An 18873-nucleotide genomic window follows, 5' to 3' on the forward strand; every position below is an offset into this window, starting at 1 on the left:
AATAAATAAATATTATCAAGAACAAAAGAATTCATGAAAGAACCAAGATGCCCTTCAACGGACAAATGGGTAAGGAAGATGGGGTCTGTATACACTATGGAGTATTATGCCTCTATCAGAAAGGATGAATACCCAACTTTTGTAGCAACATGGATGGGACTGGAAGAGATTATGCTGAGTGAAATAACTCAAGCAGAGAGAGTCAATTATCATATGGTTTCACTTATTTGTGGAGCATAACAAATAACATGGAGGACATGGGGAGGTGGAGAGGAGAAGGGAGTTGAGGGAAATTGGAAGGGGAGGTGAACCATGAAAGACTATGGACCCAGAAAAACAACCTGAGGGTTTTGAAGGGGTGGGGGGTGGGAGGTTGGGGGAACCAGGTGGTGGGTATTGAGGAGGGCACGAATTGCATGGAGCACTGGGTGTGGTGCGAAAACAATGAATACTGTTACACTGAAAAGAAATTAAAATAAAAAAAAGAAGAAGTAAAACAAAACAAACAAACAAAAACCAAAAAACAAGGGGCGCCTGGGTGGCTCAGTGGGTTAAAGCCTCTGCCTTCGGCTCAGGTCATGATCCCAGGGAGCTGGGATCAAGTCCCACATCAGGATCTCTGCTTAGCAGGGAGCCTGCTTTCTCCTCTCTCTCTGCCTCCCTCTCTGCCTACTTGTGATTTCTGTCTGTCAAATGAATAAAAATATTAAAAAAAAGAGAAAGGATTAACAAAACTAAGAATTGGTTCTTTGAAAAGGTAGACAAAATTGACAAACATTTAGCTAGACTAAGCAAAAGAAAAGACTCATAAATAAAATTATAAAGGAAAGAGCAGAGGCGCCCTGGGTGACTCAGTCGGTTAAGTGTATGCCTTTGGCTCAGGTCATGATCCCAGAGTCCCAGAATCAAGCCCTCCATCTGGCTCCTGGATCAATAGGGAGTCTGCTTCTCCCTCTGACCCTCCCCCATCTCATAATCTCTCTCTCTTTCACTCTCTCTCAAATAAAATCTTAAGAAAAAAGACATTGCAACAGAAACTACAGAAATACAAAGGAAAATAATTTGACTACAATGAATAATAAAATGCCAATAAATTGGACAATCTAGAAAAATGAATACATTCCTAGAAACATACAATCTACCAGGACTAAAGCATGAAGAAACAGAAATCCCAAACAGGCCAATTAATAAGAAGACTGAATTGGCAATCAAAAACCTTGTAACAAACAAAAGCTCAGTATTAGATGGTTTCACTGGTGAATTCTACCAACATTTAAAGAAGAATTAATACCAATCTTTCTCAAAAATTTTTAAAAAATTTAAGAGAAGGGAAGGCTTCTAAATTCATTTTTACAAAGCCAGCATTACCCTACTACAAGAGCAGGTAAGAATGCTCTAAGAAAAGAAAACTACAGGTCAATATATCTAATGAATATATTTACAAAAATTCTCAACAAAATATTAGCAAATTGAATTCAACAGTGTATTAAAAGGGTCATACACTATGATCAAGCGGGACTCATCCCTCGGATGCAAGAATAATCCAACAGATGCAAGTCAATAAATGTGACACATCACATTTAACAGAACTAGATCAATATCATATGATCTCAATAGATGCAAAAGAAGCATCTGACAAATTCCAACATCGTTTCATGATAAAAACCCTCAACAAAAATCTCAACATAATAAAACTGATATACAACAAGCTTACATTGAAACCTTCTCTTGTAAGGTCAGGAGCAAGATAAGAATGTCCAATCTCACGACTCATATTAAATAAAATGCTGGAAATCTTACTGAAAGCAATCAGGCAAAAGAAAGAAATAAAAGGCATCCAAATCAGAAAGGAAGAAGTAAAATTATTCCTGTTTGTAGACAATATATAGAGAAAAGCCAAGTTTTACATCAAAAAAGTATTAGAACTAAAAGATGAAAAGTTTCAGGAAAAAAATCCGTATGCAAAAATTAGTTGCAATTCAATACAATAACAATGAGCAATCTGAAAAAGAAATTTAAAAAAACAATCTCATTCACAGTAGCATCAAAAATAATAAACTACTTACAAATAAATTTAATGAAGGAGGTGAAAGACTTATACAATGAACATTATAAGACACTGACAAAAGAAATTGAAGAAGATACAAATAAGTGTAAAGATGTTTCATGTTATGGATTAGAAGAATTCATATTGTTAAAATGTCCATACTACCAGAAGCCATCTATAGATACAGTGAAATCCCTATCAAAATTTCAGTGGCACTTTTTTTTTTTTTTTTTTTTTACAGATACAACAAATAATCTTAAAATTCATATGGAGCCATTGAAGACCCCTAATAGTCACATCAGTCTTGAGAAAGAACAGAGCTAGAGGCACCATACTTCCTGATTTCAAACTCTACTCCAAAGTCAAAGTAACTGAAATAGTATGGTATTGGCATAAAACCAGAGACAAAGACCAATGGAATCAAATGAAGTATCCAGAAATAAACCAATACATACTGTCAATAAGAGCCCACCCTGAAAAGAAGCCAAGAAAATTCAGTGAGAAAAGATAGTCTTTTCAATAAATGGTGTTGGAATGACTGGATATCCACATGCAAAATAATAAAATGGCACCCTTATCTTATACCACTCACGAAAATTAACTTGATTTTAATTTAATGCTTAAATGTAACACTGGAAACCATAAAACTCCTAGAAACAGGGAATAAGCTTCTTAACATTGGTCTTGGCAATGATTATTTTTTGATATGACATCAAAAGTACAAGCAACTGGGGAGCCTCAGTGGCTTAGCTATTAAGCATCTACCTTCAGCTCAGGTCATGATCCCAGAGTCCTGGGATCAAGCCCCATACTGGGCTCCCTGTTCAACGGGAAGCCTGCTTCTCCCTCTCCCACTCCCTCTGCTTGTGTTCCCTCTCTCACTGTCTCTCTCTGTCAAATAAATAAGTAAAATCCTTAAAAAAAAAAGTACAAGCAACAAAAGCAAAAAAAAAAAAAAAAAAAAAAAAAAAAAAAAAAAAAAAAAAAAAAAAAAAAAAAAAGAAAGAAAGAAAGAAAAGAAAAAGCAACCTATGGAATGGAAGAAGTATTTGCAAATCTTGTAATTGATAAGGGGTTAATATCCAAAACACATAAGGAACTCCTACAACCGAGCAGCAAAAAACCAAATAATCTGATTTGAAAAATGGCAAAGAAAATAAATAGACATTTCCCCAAAGAAGACACACAAATGGCCAAAGGTACAAAAAATTTCCCAACATCACTACTCATCAGGAAAATGCAAATCAAAACCACAAAGAGATACCAGTTCACACCTGCTAGAAGGGCTATTATCAAAAATACAAGAGACTGCAAGTTCTGGTAAGGATGGGGAGAGGAAGAACCCTTGGGCACTGTTGGTAGGAAAATAAATTGGTACAGACACTATGGAAAACACTATGGGAGGGTTCTTCAAAATATTAAAAATAGAACTACCATATGATCTAGTAGACCCACTTTTGGAATATATCTGAAGAAAATAAAATCAATATCTCAAAGAGATATCTGTACTTCCAGGTTCATTACAGCACTGTTTACAATAGCCAAGACATGGAACAACCTGTGTCTATAATTGGATGAATGCATAAAGAAAAAGTGATGTGTATTTATGTGTGTGTGCTTATAATATGAAATATTATCCATAAAGAGAAGGAAATCCTGCCATTTGTGACTACATGGATGAACCTTAAGGGCATTATGGTAAGTGAAATAAATCCAACAGAGAAAAACAAATACTGTATGATCTCACTTACTTGTGGACTCTAAAAAAGACTGAACTCAGAGAAACAGAAAGTAGACTGGTAGTTGCTGAGGTGGGGTGGGAGATAAGGTGGGAGAAATGGGTGAAGGTGGTCAAAGGGTACAAACTTCCAGTTACAAGATGAGTAAGTCCTGGGGATCTAATGCACATGATAGTGACTACAGTTAACAATACTATATTTTATATCTGAAAGTTGCTAAGAGAGCAGATCTCACACACCACACACATACGTACCCTTCCCCAGTGTAATAATATGAGAAAGAGATGGATATGTTAATTAACATTATTATGGTAATCATCTGTAATATACATTTATATCAAATCATCACATTATACACCTTAAACTTACATGTCAATTACTACTCAATAAGCTTGGTCAGAGGGAAGAGGTAATTCTGTCCTTATTTCCATGATGACATTCATGTATACTTGAGAAACCAAGAAAATCAATGGATAATCCCCTACACCCAAAGAGTTTAGAAAGGTAGCTAGTTACATAATATATGAAAATCAATGATTCTCCTATATATATGTAAGCCATGCCCAATTAGAAAATAAAAACTAGAAACACACCCATTTAATATGAAAAACACAAAATAAATAAATAACTTACAATAAACAAATCCAGATATCTATAAGACATGTAATCTGTTTCCAGGACAGACATAATTAATATTCAAAGACTTATTATTCCAACTAAATTAATCTATTATTTTAGTAAGGTTCCTACTAAAATAGCAATAGGATATTTTATTTATTTATTTGAGGAGAGAATGAGAGAGAGAGAGCATGAGAGGAGAGACGTCAGTGGGAGAAGCTGACTCCCTGCTCAGCAGGGAGCCTGATGTGGGACTGGATCCTGGGACTCTAGGATCATGACCTGAGCTGAAGGCAGCTGCTTAACCAACTGAGCCACCAAGGTGCCCCTAAATAGCAATAGGATTTTTTATTTTCAAAACTTGAGAGATGATACCAAAGTTCATCTGGTTAAAAATATGTCATTATCTACAAATATTTTGGAAAAAAAAAAAAAGTAGTACAGAGGAGACCAGTCCTTCCAGAACACTGGAAAGATACAGCCATTTAGGAATTATATACTAGAGAAGAAATAGACAGATAGAAAATATATACTGGAGAATCCTGAAATATACTTCAAAACATGTAAGATTTTTATATATGATAAAGGTGACTTAAAAAAAATCAATGCCAAAAATTAAAATTAAAAGATTAATCAGTAAAAGCTGCTGGTACACTAACAAGATTCCAGAGAATTTAAAGATTTAAATATAAAGTATTTTATTTAAAAAAATTTGGAGGGAGGGATGAATTTGCATAGTATAGAGGATTTTTACGGTAGTTAAACTACTGCACATGATACTGTGAGAGTGGGTACATGCCTTTACAAATTTGTCCAAACCCACAAAATGTACGATACCAATAGTGAACCCTAAGGTAAACTGTAGACTTTAGGTGATAATGATGTGTCTATGTAGTTTTATCAATTGTAACAAATGTACAACTGTGGTGGGGAAATTGGTAATGGGGGAGACTATGAATGTTTGGGGGCAGAGGGTCTATGGGAAATCTCTACATGTTTCTCTTAGTTTTGCTCTAAACTTAGTTTTGCTCTAAACTTCAACTGCTATAATAAAATCTCTTAACAAAAATTAATCTGTAAGGGTGGGAAAGATGTAATGGTGTTATATATTTTATAATATTGGAAATAAACAGAAGCCATAAAAGGAAAGACTGATTATTTGACTAAAACTTAAAATTCCAGCATGGGAAAAAAGAAACTACCATAAATCAAGTTGAGTGCAAATTAAATAGCAGAAAAATGTTTGAAATACCTAAGAAAAGACACATTTTATTAGAATACTAAGAGCTCCTAGAAATCAATAATAAAGAGATGAGGGAAAGTCCATTAGTAAAGAACAATGGGTATTCTGCATTTATGTTTAAAAAAAGCATATACAGCATATGCATGTGTATGTTTCATGTATGTACACACATAAACTTGTATGTCAATAGAAGATTTCTGAAATGATACGTAAAACAAGCCAATATAAGTTACTTATGGAAAGTAGAAACATGATGGTTCCAAATTTTACTTTTTATTTTATGCTTTTCCATATTATTTATTTTAAAAACCATGAGTATTGTTTTAACAATTCAAAAGCAAAACCTAACATATTCCTTCTGAAGAAACTCACCAGTAATACGCTATTTGAGTAAATATGTCCCTCTCTTTACTCGTTGACAGTATTACATACTGAATTCTATTATGTAGTTAAAACATTTCAAAAAAGGGAGTGACTTACTAAAATCCTGTATAGCAAAAGGCATAAAACTCTGGAATAAGGGAAGTTATCTAAATATAAGTGTAAACTCAATTTTCCTTGTGGACTTATTTTTCCTCTCAAACTGTTTTTGAAATACATGCCAGAAAAAAGGAAATAATTATTGCTGTTTTCATTTTGCTTCTTTCAAGTCAGAACTAGAGTTTTCTCTAGAAATTCCTTTCCCTTCACTCCCACTGGGACTCTGGAATCAATTGAGTCCTGTCCTCCAAAGCCCATTACGATCAGAACTTTTTCTCTTATGGATGCTGATTCTCTATCCTCAGCAGTTTTTATTCCAGGAAATTGGCCTCTCTCCCCAAGATTCTAGCTATTAACAAGCAATAGATGCATCAAAAGCAACTTGATCAGTTACATACTCAGTAAAGAATCGTGCAGACGAGGAACAATGACAGTAATTAACGTTAGGATCTGAGTCTTAACCTTTAGTAATCTGAATGAGATACAGTATGTTGCACCTTGTACAGACTTTTCAAGTTTCTCCTCAAACATCCTGGATCGAGATGACACTTTTTCTAATTATCATAATGCAATTTCTTTCTGAACATTTAAGTACGTTGGAATTCCTAGCTCATGTAACACCTAAATGGTAAGAGAAATAACCAACACATGTATATATGAAATAGAAGTATTTAACTGTTTCCGTGATACTTTATTGTAGTGATTATGAAACCTAGTATATTCTATTTTTCTTCATGTCCACAGATTTTATGTTTTGGTATGTTATCTGGCCCCTAAAAGTTTTCAAAATGTATAGATTGATAAATACAAGTAAAGACAGGACTGTCACTTATTTACAAACATAGCATATTAGAGTTAGAAAGGGCTTAGAGGTTTTGCAATCCATAAGAATTCCGTAAGCCGCTCCTACTCTATCCTTACTTGCCACCATAACTACCAATGTCATACTCCCAACAAATATGTGCATTCACTCTCACTGTGAACACACTATTGATGTTAAATCCTCCATCTAAGAAATCAGTCCATTCCAGTTTCAGACATATCCTAGGCCTTGGAATATAAATACTAGAGGGCAAAAGTACAATACCCTTGTATTTTCCCTAGTTTTTATTTTCCTAGGTCGTTTTTTTTTTTACCAGTAATATGGGGTATTTGCTTTACTGTTACTTGTCTATCAAACTATATTGTCCTTATTTTTCAGTTCAAGTTTTCCTAAGTAGATCAGCACAACTCTAAGTAGATATTGTTCCCAATTTCTGTGAGGCACATTCTTATTCAAAAGTCCAGTACTTTTGTATCATCTCCACTTCTAGAGAATCCAATTTTATGGAATAAAAAAATACTCAGGCACACAAGTAGTAATTAGCAGAACTGAGATTAAACAGTAGAGACAGGACCAAAACATTTACATTTTTTAAAAAGCTTTCCAGGTTTGGCGGAAGTATAGTCAGAGTGGAGAACCACTGCTCTAGTAATGTGATCCATAGTTTAGAAAATCAAAACTTACTCTTTAAACCGTCAACTATTCATTTAACCTTGCACTTTATGTTTTCTTTTCTCAAAGTTTCAGAATTCATTTGGAAAAAGAGATAAAAATATAAACCAAAGCCACAAGCCCTTCAGTTTACTGAAAAATTCCAGGAAATAACATGTCTCCACTTTGCAGCATTTCAAATTCTCTAGTTCCAATGTCTGTTTATCTCTTATACCAATTAAAAAAAAATATTTAACTGAATTAGCTTCAGAGTCAACTTGCTTTCAATATCACTCCTTCTGGATGCTGTCTATATGGAAGGGGCTAATAACAATGTTCTTCATTCACTTCATAAACATCTATTAAGTACCTCTTCTATGCAAAGAATAATTTGAAGGTTTTACCTGCAAGAAGAGTATGTTTTGGAAATTTTATGTGTTTCATGCAATAAAAAAGCACAAGGGCCTGAAAACAGGATTTTTTTCTTTTTGTTTTTTATCTTATTATTTAAAAAAAATAACAGTTCCAGTATAATTAAAATAAAGTATTATATTAATTTCAGGTGTGCAATATAGAAATTTAAAAATTCTATGCATTACTCAGTGCTCACCATGATGTATGTACTCTTAATTCCCTTCACCTATTTCATCCATTCTCTCACCTCCCTCCCCTCCCCATCAGTTTGTTCTCTATAGTTAAGAGTCGTTTCATTGGCTCATTTTTGTTTGCTTTTGTTTCTTATATTCCACATGAGTGAAATCATCTGGTATTTGTCTTTTTCTAACCAACTTATTTCACTTAGCATTATATTCTAGTCCCATTCATGTTGTTGCAAACAGCAGGATGGCATTTTTTGTTCTGAACAATTAATATTTCATTCCATATCTATACCACATCTTCATTATCCATTCATCTATGCATGGAAACTTAGGTTGTTTCCATAATTTGGCTATTGTAAATAATGTTGCAGTAAACATAGGGGTGCATATGGGAAAATATGTAGCAGAATGACTGGATCATATAAAATTCAATTTTAATTTTTTGAGGAACCTCTATACTGAGTTCCACTATGGCTATACCATTTTGCATTTTAACCAAGAGTGCACAAGCGTTCCTTTTTCTCTGCATCCTTGCCAAAACTTGTTGTATTTTTTATTTTAACCATTCTGACAAGTGTGAGGTAGTATCTCCTTGGGGTTTTGATATGCATTTCCCTTATGCTGAGTGATTTGAGCATCTATTCATGTTTCTGTTGGCCATCTGCATATCTTCTTTGGAGAAATGTCTGTTCATGTCTTTGGCCCATTTTTCAACTGGATTATTTGGTTTTGGGGTGTTGAGTTGTATCAGATCTTTACATATTTTGGATACTAACCAATTATTGGATATGTCACATGCAAATACCTTCTCCCATTCAACAGGTTACCTTTCAGTTTTGTTAGTTATTTCATTCACTGTGCAGAAGCTTTTTATTTTGATGTACTTCCAATAGTTTATTTTTCCTTTTGTTACCCTTGCCAAGGGAGACATATCTAGAAAAATGTTGCTATAGCTGATGTCAGAGAAATTACTGCCTACGCTGTCTTCTAGGATTTTATGGTTTCATATATTACATTGTGGTCTTTAATTGATTTTGAGTTTATATTTGTGTATGGTGTAACAAAGTGGTCCAGTTTTCCAAACACCATTCGTTGAAGAGACTCTTTTTCCCATTGGATGTTCATGCCTCCTTTGTCAAAGTTTAATTAACCATATAGCTGTGGGTTTATTACTAGGCTCTTTATTCTGTTTTATTGATCTATGTGTCTATTTTTATCCCAGAACCATGCTGTTTTGACTACTACAACTCTATGGTGTATCTTGAAATCTGGGATTTTGATACCTCCAGTTTTGTTCTTTTTCAAGATTCTTTTGGCTATTCAAGGTCTTTTGTGGTTCTCTACAAATTCTAATTATTTGTTCTAATTCTGTGAAACATGTTTTTGGTATTTTGATAGGGATTGCACTAAATCTGTACCTTGCATGTGGTACTATTGGGCATTTTTGCAATATTTGTTCTTCAATCCATGAGCATGGAATATCTTTCCTTTTGTTTGTGTCATCTTCAAATTCTTTCCTCAATGTTTTATCTTTTTATGTTTTTAAAGATTTTATTTATTTGTCAGAAAAAGAGGGAAGGGTGAGCAAAAGCAGGAGAAGTGGCAAGCAAAGGGAGAAGCAGGTTCCCTGCCAAGCAAGGAGCCCAATGTGGGACTCAAAGGAGATGCTTAACCAACTGAGCCACTCAGGTGTCCCTCATTAATGTTTTATAGTTTTCAGAGTGCAAGTCTTTCACCTATCCCTATGCATTTTATTATTCTTGGTGAACTTGTAAATAGGACTGTTTTCTTAATTTCTCTTTCTCTACACTATTAATGTACAGAAAGACAACATATTTGTGTATGTTGACTGTGTATCCCACAATCTTATTGAATTCATTTATCAGTTCTAGTAGGTTTTTGGTGGAGTCTTTAGGGTTTTCAATATATTGTATCATGTCATTTGCAAAGAGTGAAAGGTTTCAAGTGAGTGAAAGAGTGAAAGTTTCATTTCTTCTTTAGCAATTTGGATGCTTTTATTTATTTTTCTTCTCTGAATGCTGTGGCTAGGACTTACAGTACTATGTTGATTAAACATGGTAAGAGTGGACATTCTTGTCTTGTTCCTGACCTGAGAAAGAAAAATTCTCAGTATTTCACCATTGAGTACGATGTTAGCTGTTTTTTTTTTTCCATAAAGAGCCTTTATTATGAGCTACATTCACTCTAAACCTCTTTCATTGAGAGTTTTTATGATGAATAATGTTGTACTTTGTCCAATGCTTTTTCTGTATCTATTTAAATGATCATACGATTTTTATCCTTTCTCTTGTTGATGTGACATGTGACATTAATTGATTTGTGAATATTGAGCTAGCCTTGTATCCCAAGAATAAATCCCACCTGTGGTGAACAATTTTTAAAAATGTATTGATGAAAACTTAGTTTGCTAATATTTTGTTGAGGATTTTTGCATCTATGTCCATCAGCGATATTAGCCCATAGTTCTCTTTTTTTGTAGTGTCTTTATACATTTTTGCTATCAGGGTAATGCTGGCTTCATAGAATGAATCTGGAAGCTTTCCCTACTCTTCTATTTTTTGGAATAGTTTGAGAGGAATAGGTATTAATTCTTCTTTAAGTGTTCAGTAGAATTCACCCAGGAAGCCATCTGGTTCTTAATTTTTGCTTGTTGGGAGGTTTTTGATTACTGATCCAATTTCATAGTTGGTAATCAGTCTGTGAAAATTTTCTATTTCTTCCTGATTCAGTTTTGGGAGATTATATGTTTCTAGGAATTTATCCGTTTCTTCTAGGTTGTCCAATTTGTTGGCATATAATTTTGCATAAAATTCTCTTATATTTCTTCGTAAATCTGTGGTGGTGGTTGTTTTTTGTCCTTCATTTCTAATTTTGTTTATTTGAGTCCTCTCCAGTTTTTGATGAGAGTGGCTAAAGATTTATCAATTTGGTTTATCTTTCTAAAGAACCAGCTATGGGTTTCATTGATATGTTCTATTTTTTTTTTTTAGTTTCTATTTTGTATATTTCTGCTCTAACCTTTATTATTTCTTCCCTTCTACTGGTGTTGGGTATTGTTTGTTCTTTTTCCAGTGCTTTAGTTGTAAGGTTAGGTTGTTAATTTGAGATTTTTCTTGCTTGAGGTACGCCTATATGCCTACAAACTTCCCCCTTAGAACAGATTCTGCTGCACTTTGAAAATTTTGGACCATTGTGTTTTCATTTTCCTTTGTCTCCTTTTTTTTTTTTTTTTTTTTTTTTTTGTTTAAGATTTTATTTATCTATTTGAGAGAAAGAAACAGTAAGAGAGAGTATGAGCAGGGAGGAGAGGGAGAAGCAGGCTCCCCACAAGGAAGGAGCCAGATGAAGGACCAGATGAAGGACTTGATCCCCGAATACTGGGATCATGACCTGAGTCAAAGGCAGACACTTAACTGAGTGAGTCACCCAGGTGTCCCCTTTGTCACCTTTTGATTTCTTTGTTGACCCATTCATTGTTTAGTAGCATGTTATTTAACCTCCATGAGTTTTTGGTCTTACCAGATCTTTTTTTTCTTGTGGTTTATTTCCAGTTTCGTAGGATGTAACTGTTTTCTTTTCTTTTGCTGCTTTTAAAATTCTCTCTTTCTCTAGATTTGGTAAATTTTCAGCTATAATTCCTTCAAATAGATTTTCTGACCACTCTTCCCCCTTTTCTTCTTCTAGGATCCCTATAAAGTGAATGTTATTATGCATGATGATGTTGTTGAGTTCCCTTAATCTATTTTCATTTAAAAAATATTTTTCCTCTTTCTTTTTCAGTTTTATTGCTATTACTCTGTCCACCAGGTCACACTGATCCATTCTTCTGCTTCCTCTAGTCTACTACTTATTCCCTCTAGTGATTTTTAATTTTACTTATTGAGTTCTTCATCTCTTATGGGTTCTTTATTAGGCATTTTATTCTTTCTTAAGGGTCTCTTTGAGGCCTTCCACTCTTTTCTCAAGTCCAGTGAGTATCTTACGATCATTATTTTAAATTCTCTTTTAGGTATATTACTTACTTAGGTTCCACTTAGGTCTCTTGCTGTGATTTTGTCCTATTCTTTCAATTAGGGCATATTCCTCTATCTCATTTTGTCTAACTCTCTGTAAGCATTTCTATGTGATAGGAAATGCCAGCTCTATCACCTGCTCTTGAAAGTAGTGGCATTGTAAAGAAGAGATCTTGTTCCCTGCAATGTAATGTTCCATGTTCACCAGAACCTGGTGTTTCAGGGGTACTTCCTGTGTGTGTTGCCTGTACCCTGCTGTTGTGGCTCAACTGCATTTGTCTTCAGTTCAGCTGTCTGCAATGGCTCTCTTTGTGTGTTAGAGGCATGGTTTGGTCCCTATGTTATTAGTGGGCCAGTGTGGGGCCACCTTGGGCTTGAGATGAATCAGAGCAGGCATTTGCCAGAACTGTGGTAACAGCAAACTGCAGTGTGCTCTCCCTGTGTTGTCCTCTGAGAAGCTTATATTGATGAGTGGGGCCTGTAGTCAGATCAGAAGTCTACCACTGGGGGTCATAGTGGGATTGGTGTGTGTGGTTATTTTTCCCTCTCCCCCGAAGACAAGAGTCTGTTTGAAGTGGTGCTTGCCCATGTTGTACAATGTGACACTTGTCGCACTGCTTTGGATTGACTCCTCCTGAGGGCAGGTCTGCAGGAGAATGCATGGGCAAGGCATGTAGGGCCAGCAAGGTTTGCACTGGTGTGCCATGGAAAGGGATCTGTCGCTACTTGAGAAAGCTCCTGCCCTTGGGCTGGAGGGGGTGAATCTATAGGAGAGGAAGGGGGTTTGGGGGAAGGTGACATGCTGTTAGGAAGGTACTTGGGGGTCTGCTGCAGGAGGAGACCTGTAGCTGCCTGGGAAAGCACTTGTCCCAACTAGGATAGAGGTGGTAAATCTGTAGACAAGAGTGGGGGTGGGATGTGCTATTAGCAAGACAGTGTTTACATTGCACTGGTTCCTACACGTGTCCATTTGCCTAGGCTGGGGTTAGGCGAGGGAAGTGGTGCCCACTAGCTCTTTTATTACTGGACAAGTCTCCAACAGATCCCTGCCCCTCCAGCACATACTCTGAGATTAGTAAATAAATCTCTCTTCCTTATACCCTATGCATTTTTCAACTGCTGCTTCTAAGCTGTATTTCATTAGAGCTGTTTGTTCTGCTGTCTCTTTAAGGGTGGGGACTCAGTTTCCTCTTACCCTCCTGGCCCTGCCAGAGCTGAGCTTGCTGGTTTTTAAAGTTCTAGGTGTTAAGTCCCACTAATTATAAGAACCCACAGAACTATGCTCCTTGGTTTTCAAAGCCACATGTTATGGAGATTTGTCTTCCTTATATAGGTTCCTGTGTTTGGGGTGCCTGGTGTGAGGGCCTGTTTATTTCCTCTATCCATGTCCTCAGCATCTTTCCCTCCTGCAGACAGTCCTGTGGGTCAGTCTGACTCCTGCCCACATCTTTTACCCTGTTTGATGTGTCCTCTTCTCTACATTTATCTACAGAGAATCTGTTCTACCGGTCTTTGAGTCATTTTCTGGGTTATTTATACTGATGTGGATGTTACCTAGTTGTAGCCACAAGATAAGGTGAGCTGGGGATCCTTCAACTCCATCTTTCTTCACTCCCCAAACAGGAGTTTATAATGCTTTACCTTCCTTCCTTGTCAGAAGTTCAAACACAAGAAAATATACATAAAACACTCTCACTGAACTTGTGAAATAAGAGTATACATCCTATGTAAGTTTTATTACATGAAAAATTTATGACAATTATCTAAATATATGGGAGATGATCATAAAGAACATAAAAATATACTGATAATCTATACCACATGCCAAATTATATATTAGAAAGATTTCATTAGAATTATCTTTACTAGAATGAGCTGTAGAATTAGTGTTAAAAATATATAGTGGTTACATTCATTTTGAAAGATTAAGAATATTTTTAAATTTGAATTTAAAGTGAATTTCTTACTCATGAAAATAAAAAGTGGCTCTGGTTTGAATCAAAACTGGCAAAGGGGGGCGCCTGGGTGGCTCAGTTGGTTAAGGCCTCTGCCTTCAGCTCAGGTCATGATCCCAAGGTTCTGGGATCGAGCCCCACATCAGGCTCTCTGCTCAGCAAGGAGCCTGCTTCCTCCTCTCTCTCTCTCTCTCTCTGCCTGCTTCTCTGCCTACTTGTGATCTCTGTCTGCCAAATAAATAAATAAAATCTTTAGAAAAAAAAACTGGCAAAGGAAAAACTAACTCAAGTTCATTTACAAAGTATAACTATCAATAAAATTAAAAATGTAAACACAAAACTATCTCTAAAGTCTTTAGAGAATCTTATTTGTTGATACATATAATATGGATACAAGTTTTCATCATAAAATAGTAACCCTATTATTTGAACTCTGAGCTCTAGTAAACAAACAAAATGGTAGATATTGTTTCATAATTTAAAAAATAGTTATAGAGTATATGGGCAAAAATATTATAGAGAAGCTATGTTCAAGAAACTTATTGCTAAATCATTATAAACAAAATATGTACATCTACTCATAGACCATATCTTGTCACAAGTGAAACAACTTCTTTCCCAGGAAAATAAAATTTTCTTGTTTTTAGAAATTAATTTTTCTGCCCTAATTTTATTCTCAGTTCAAAAACATAGATTAGAGAGTGTTATTGCTTAAATTGTGTCACTTCCCAAAATATGTTTAAAAACTAATTCTTGACACTTGCTTGTTAAATTGTTTGCAAAAAGGGTTTTTATAGATGTAATCAAGTTAAGGTCATACTGAATTACGGTGGGCTCTAATCTGACTGTGTCCTTATAAAGAAGAACAGAAAAAACATAGCAACCTAGGGAGAAAACCAGGTAATGAGGGAGGCAGAGACTGAAATAATGAGTTTATAAACCAAGGAATGCTAAGGACTGCCAGGAAACAACAGAAGCAAAGAGAAAGGAATATAACAGAATCTTCGCTAAAGCCCTCAAAAGAGCTTTTGGACTTTCACCTTCAAGATTTGTGAAAGAGTAATTCCTTAAAATTTGAGCCATTCAGTTTGTGGTAACTTGTTACAGCACACCTAGAAAAGTAATATAAAGACCCAAACTACTGTTTACTTCTATTTTTCTAGTGTGATTATCAGTTTCTCAGACTAAGCATCAGCACATACATAAAAGATACTAAAAATATTTTTTTTTTTGAAGAAGAAAATTCTTCAAGTCACTCTACCTTGCACATGGATTATTTCTCCAAATAATAGTGGCTGATACAAAGTTAAAATTTTAGAACAGGCAGTGAGTCCATGAACACCCAAGTAAAATTACTTGCAAAATTTGTAATGTACATTCAAATACGCAAAGGTCAACAATCATTTCTTTTTAACAACTACATTTTTAAATAGTGAAATATTTTTTAGGGTCTTTGTTTTTTTAATTTATTTAAATTTTGTTAGCTAACATATAGTGCAATATTGGTTTCTGGAGTAGAATTCGGTGATTCATCACTTACACATAAGAGATGCCCTCTTTAAAAAAGGAACGAAAACAGATGGACATATGGAAAAGGGTAAAGGAAAAAAAGAGGGAACGAACCACAAGTAACTTTTTTTTTTTTTTTTTTATGATTTTATTTACTTGGGGCGCCTGGGTGGCTCAGTGGGTTAAAGCCTCTGTCTTCGGCTTGGGTCATGATCCCAGGGTCCTGGGATCGAGCCCCACATCGGGCTCTCTGTTCAGCGGGGAGCCTGCTTCCCCCCCGCCCCAACCTGCCCCACCGCCTGTCTCTCTGCCTACTTGTGATCTGTCAAATAAATAAATAAAATCTTTAAAGAAAGATTTTATTTACTTGAGATAGAGAGAGCAGGAGTAGGGGGAGGGGAGGGGCATTGGGAGAGGGAAAAGCAGACTCCCTGTGGAGCAGGGAGCCTGACATTAGGCTTGATCCTAGAATTCCGGGATCATGACCTGTTCCAAAGTCACACACTTAACTGACTGAGCCAACCAGGTGCTCCCACTTGTTTTCTTTCTTTAACTCCACATATGAGTGAGATCATATGGTATTTTTCTTTCTCTGACTGACTTATTCCAATTAGCATAATATACTCTAGCTCTACCACATCATTGCAAATGGGAAGATTTCGTTTTTTCTGATAGCTGAATAATATTCCACTGTGATGTATGTAAATATATATATACCACAACTTCTTCATCCATTCAGTTGATGGACATTTGGGCTATCTCCATACTTTGGCTACTATTGATAATGCTGCTATCAACATCAGTGTGCATATTCCCCTTTGAATCTAAACAGTGATTTTTTTTTTATAAATTGCTTTTTCATATGTTTAAACATAAACTGCCTGTTGGGAAAATGCAATGAATAAAATTTAGTAGCAATATGACAACATGATGATGTAAAAGAAATCTGGCATAAGTATAACAGACACATTCATTATTTCTTTAGACAGAGTTGAGCCTGTCATAAGAGAACCTGTTTTCAATAATTTTGCAAAAAGTAGAATAACTATATCACCTATTTATTGAATTATAAACTATGTAAGTGCTAAATAGCTAGGATATACTTATATCATCTATCCCATTTAATTCTTGATATTATATTATTATTAGCACCTTAATTTTAAAGATGTACAAACTGGTGGTCAAAGGGAATCAGTAATTTGTCTAAGGTCACATAGTTGGAAGGTGTGGCAGTTTTGTGGTTGATTAGTCAGTCTTAATATGCTCTTTGAATTTGTGTTCTTATACAGCAGACTTATAAGCCATAGTTGGTATGTTCTACTTGCCTTTCAAAGTACAAAAAGTTTTTATGACTATAATATTCCAATTAGCCTTAAAATATGGGAAATAAGTGAAATAGCACTTTTGATGAAAATTATAAATATCTGTGGCTTATTAATGACATGGTCATAAGCAGAATGGAATTCAAAGAGAACAAAGGGCTGGTTCTTAATATAATGTGGAAGAAATACAAATTAGAGCTATCTGATATAAGACGTATTGCTGTGGCTAAAGAATAACTTAAGATCAAAATAGGATATGAAATGGGAATGAGTTAAAAAATATTAGAGAAAAAATGTGATAAAATTGGTTGCATATGGAGAAGCAGTACATATAGAAACTATTTCTACTAATTTAGCAGTGGTCAATTTAAAGCATTTTTAAATGCTTTAAAAGCATTTTAAATGGAAAGAGAGCACAATAGTGGGAGGAAAGGCAGAGGAAGAGGGAGAGAGAGAATCTCTAACAGACTCCCCACTGAGTGCAAAGCCCCCCACGGGGCTCAACGCCACAATCCAAAGATTATGACCTGAGAAATCAAGAGCTGGACACTCAACTGATGGAGCCACCCAGGTGCCCCATTAAAAATTTACTTAAAAGAGTTAAGTTGATCATATCAAACTAAGAAAAGATTTAAATCATGATTAAAGTACAAGAAAGCCTGTTTTAGAGAGGATTACTAAAATTGCGCAAAGGGTTATTAGAAACAACTTCCTACTCCTGAGAGCTGTTACACTAGATCAGTTTGCTGAAGGAAGCAGTGGAAACTAGTTTTTTAAAGATCCTTAGGAACAGAAGGCATACATTACTAGCAGCTCAGAAAGGGTCAGGTGTGTCTCTGTAGAAGGCAGCTGGTGGATAACCACTCTTCGTTCTACAAAGCCCAGTGACTGCATAATAATGCTATTCTTAAAACTGTGAGGCAAGGGCAACACAGCTGCTTTTTCCTTTCTTTGGTGATCAGGATTTGCTGTCCAAAAGGTTGAAGAATAATTTGAATGTAATTAGATGAAATTTTCCCCAACAGAAAAGCAAGAATTAATTTTGACTCTAGTTACTGAAAGAAAACTCAGAAGCTGTACACTGGGCTTTTTAAACATTTATGTCCTCCTTTACTTAGAAAGTATTCCTCTATGTACAACTTAAAAACAGACTTGTCTGCGAGATGACCTTAGGCTTACGAGTTGAATTACTACTAAATAAAAAACTCTGAGCTTATCTACAGTTTGTATAAAATCTTTTGAAAAATTCAATTTTAATGCATTCTACTTAAATTTTTATGAGTTTATTTTTATTTCATTTTATATTCATCTACTTAAGTCTTTATATTTCATGAAGATGGAGAAGGCAGATTCCTTATAGTTAAAATTTTTTCTTTAAAATACAGTGAATTTCGGGGTGGCTGGGTGGCTCAGTGGGCTCAGGTCATGATCCCAGGGTCCTGGGATTGAGCCCTGCATCGGGCTCTCTGCTTGGCAGGGAGCCTGCTTCCTCTCTCTCTGCCTGCCTCTCTGCCTACTTGTGATCTCTCTCTGTGTCAAATAAATAAATAAAATCTTAAAAAAAAAGAAAGAAAGAAAGAAAGAAAGAAAGAAAGAAAGAAAGAAAGAAAGAAAGAAAATGATCATTTCTTAAAAAAAAAAATACAAAAAAATACAGTGAATTTCTTTCCAGGCAAACTTTCCCTTTAACTGGTAATATAATTAATTTCAATTCTGAAGAGGGCACTGTGGTCCACAATCCTTGGCTGACTCTTCTTCCAAGAGCAATAAGAGCTGCTGAGAAAGGAACTAAAAGTTCCATGAGTTCTTTTGATGCAGGATTCTTACAAAATATAAAGCTGTGAGGAATGTAA

The sequence above is a fragment of the Mustela nigripes genome, chromosome 3 (assembly GCF_022355385.1).
Source record: "Mustela nigripes isolate SB6536 chromosome 3, MUSNIG.SB6536, whole genome shotgun sequence".
NCBI classification, from domain to species: Eukaryota; Metazoa; Chordata; class Mammalia; order Carnivora; family Mustelidae; genus Mustela; species Mustela nigripes.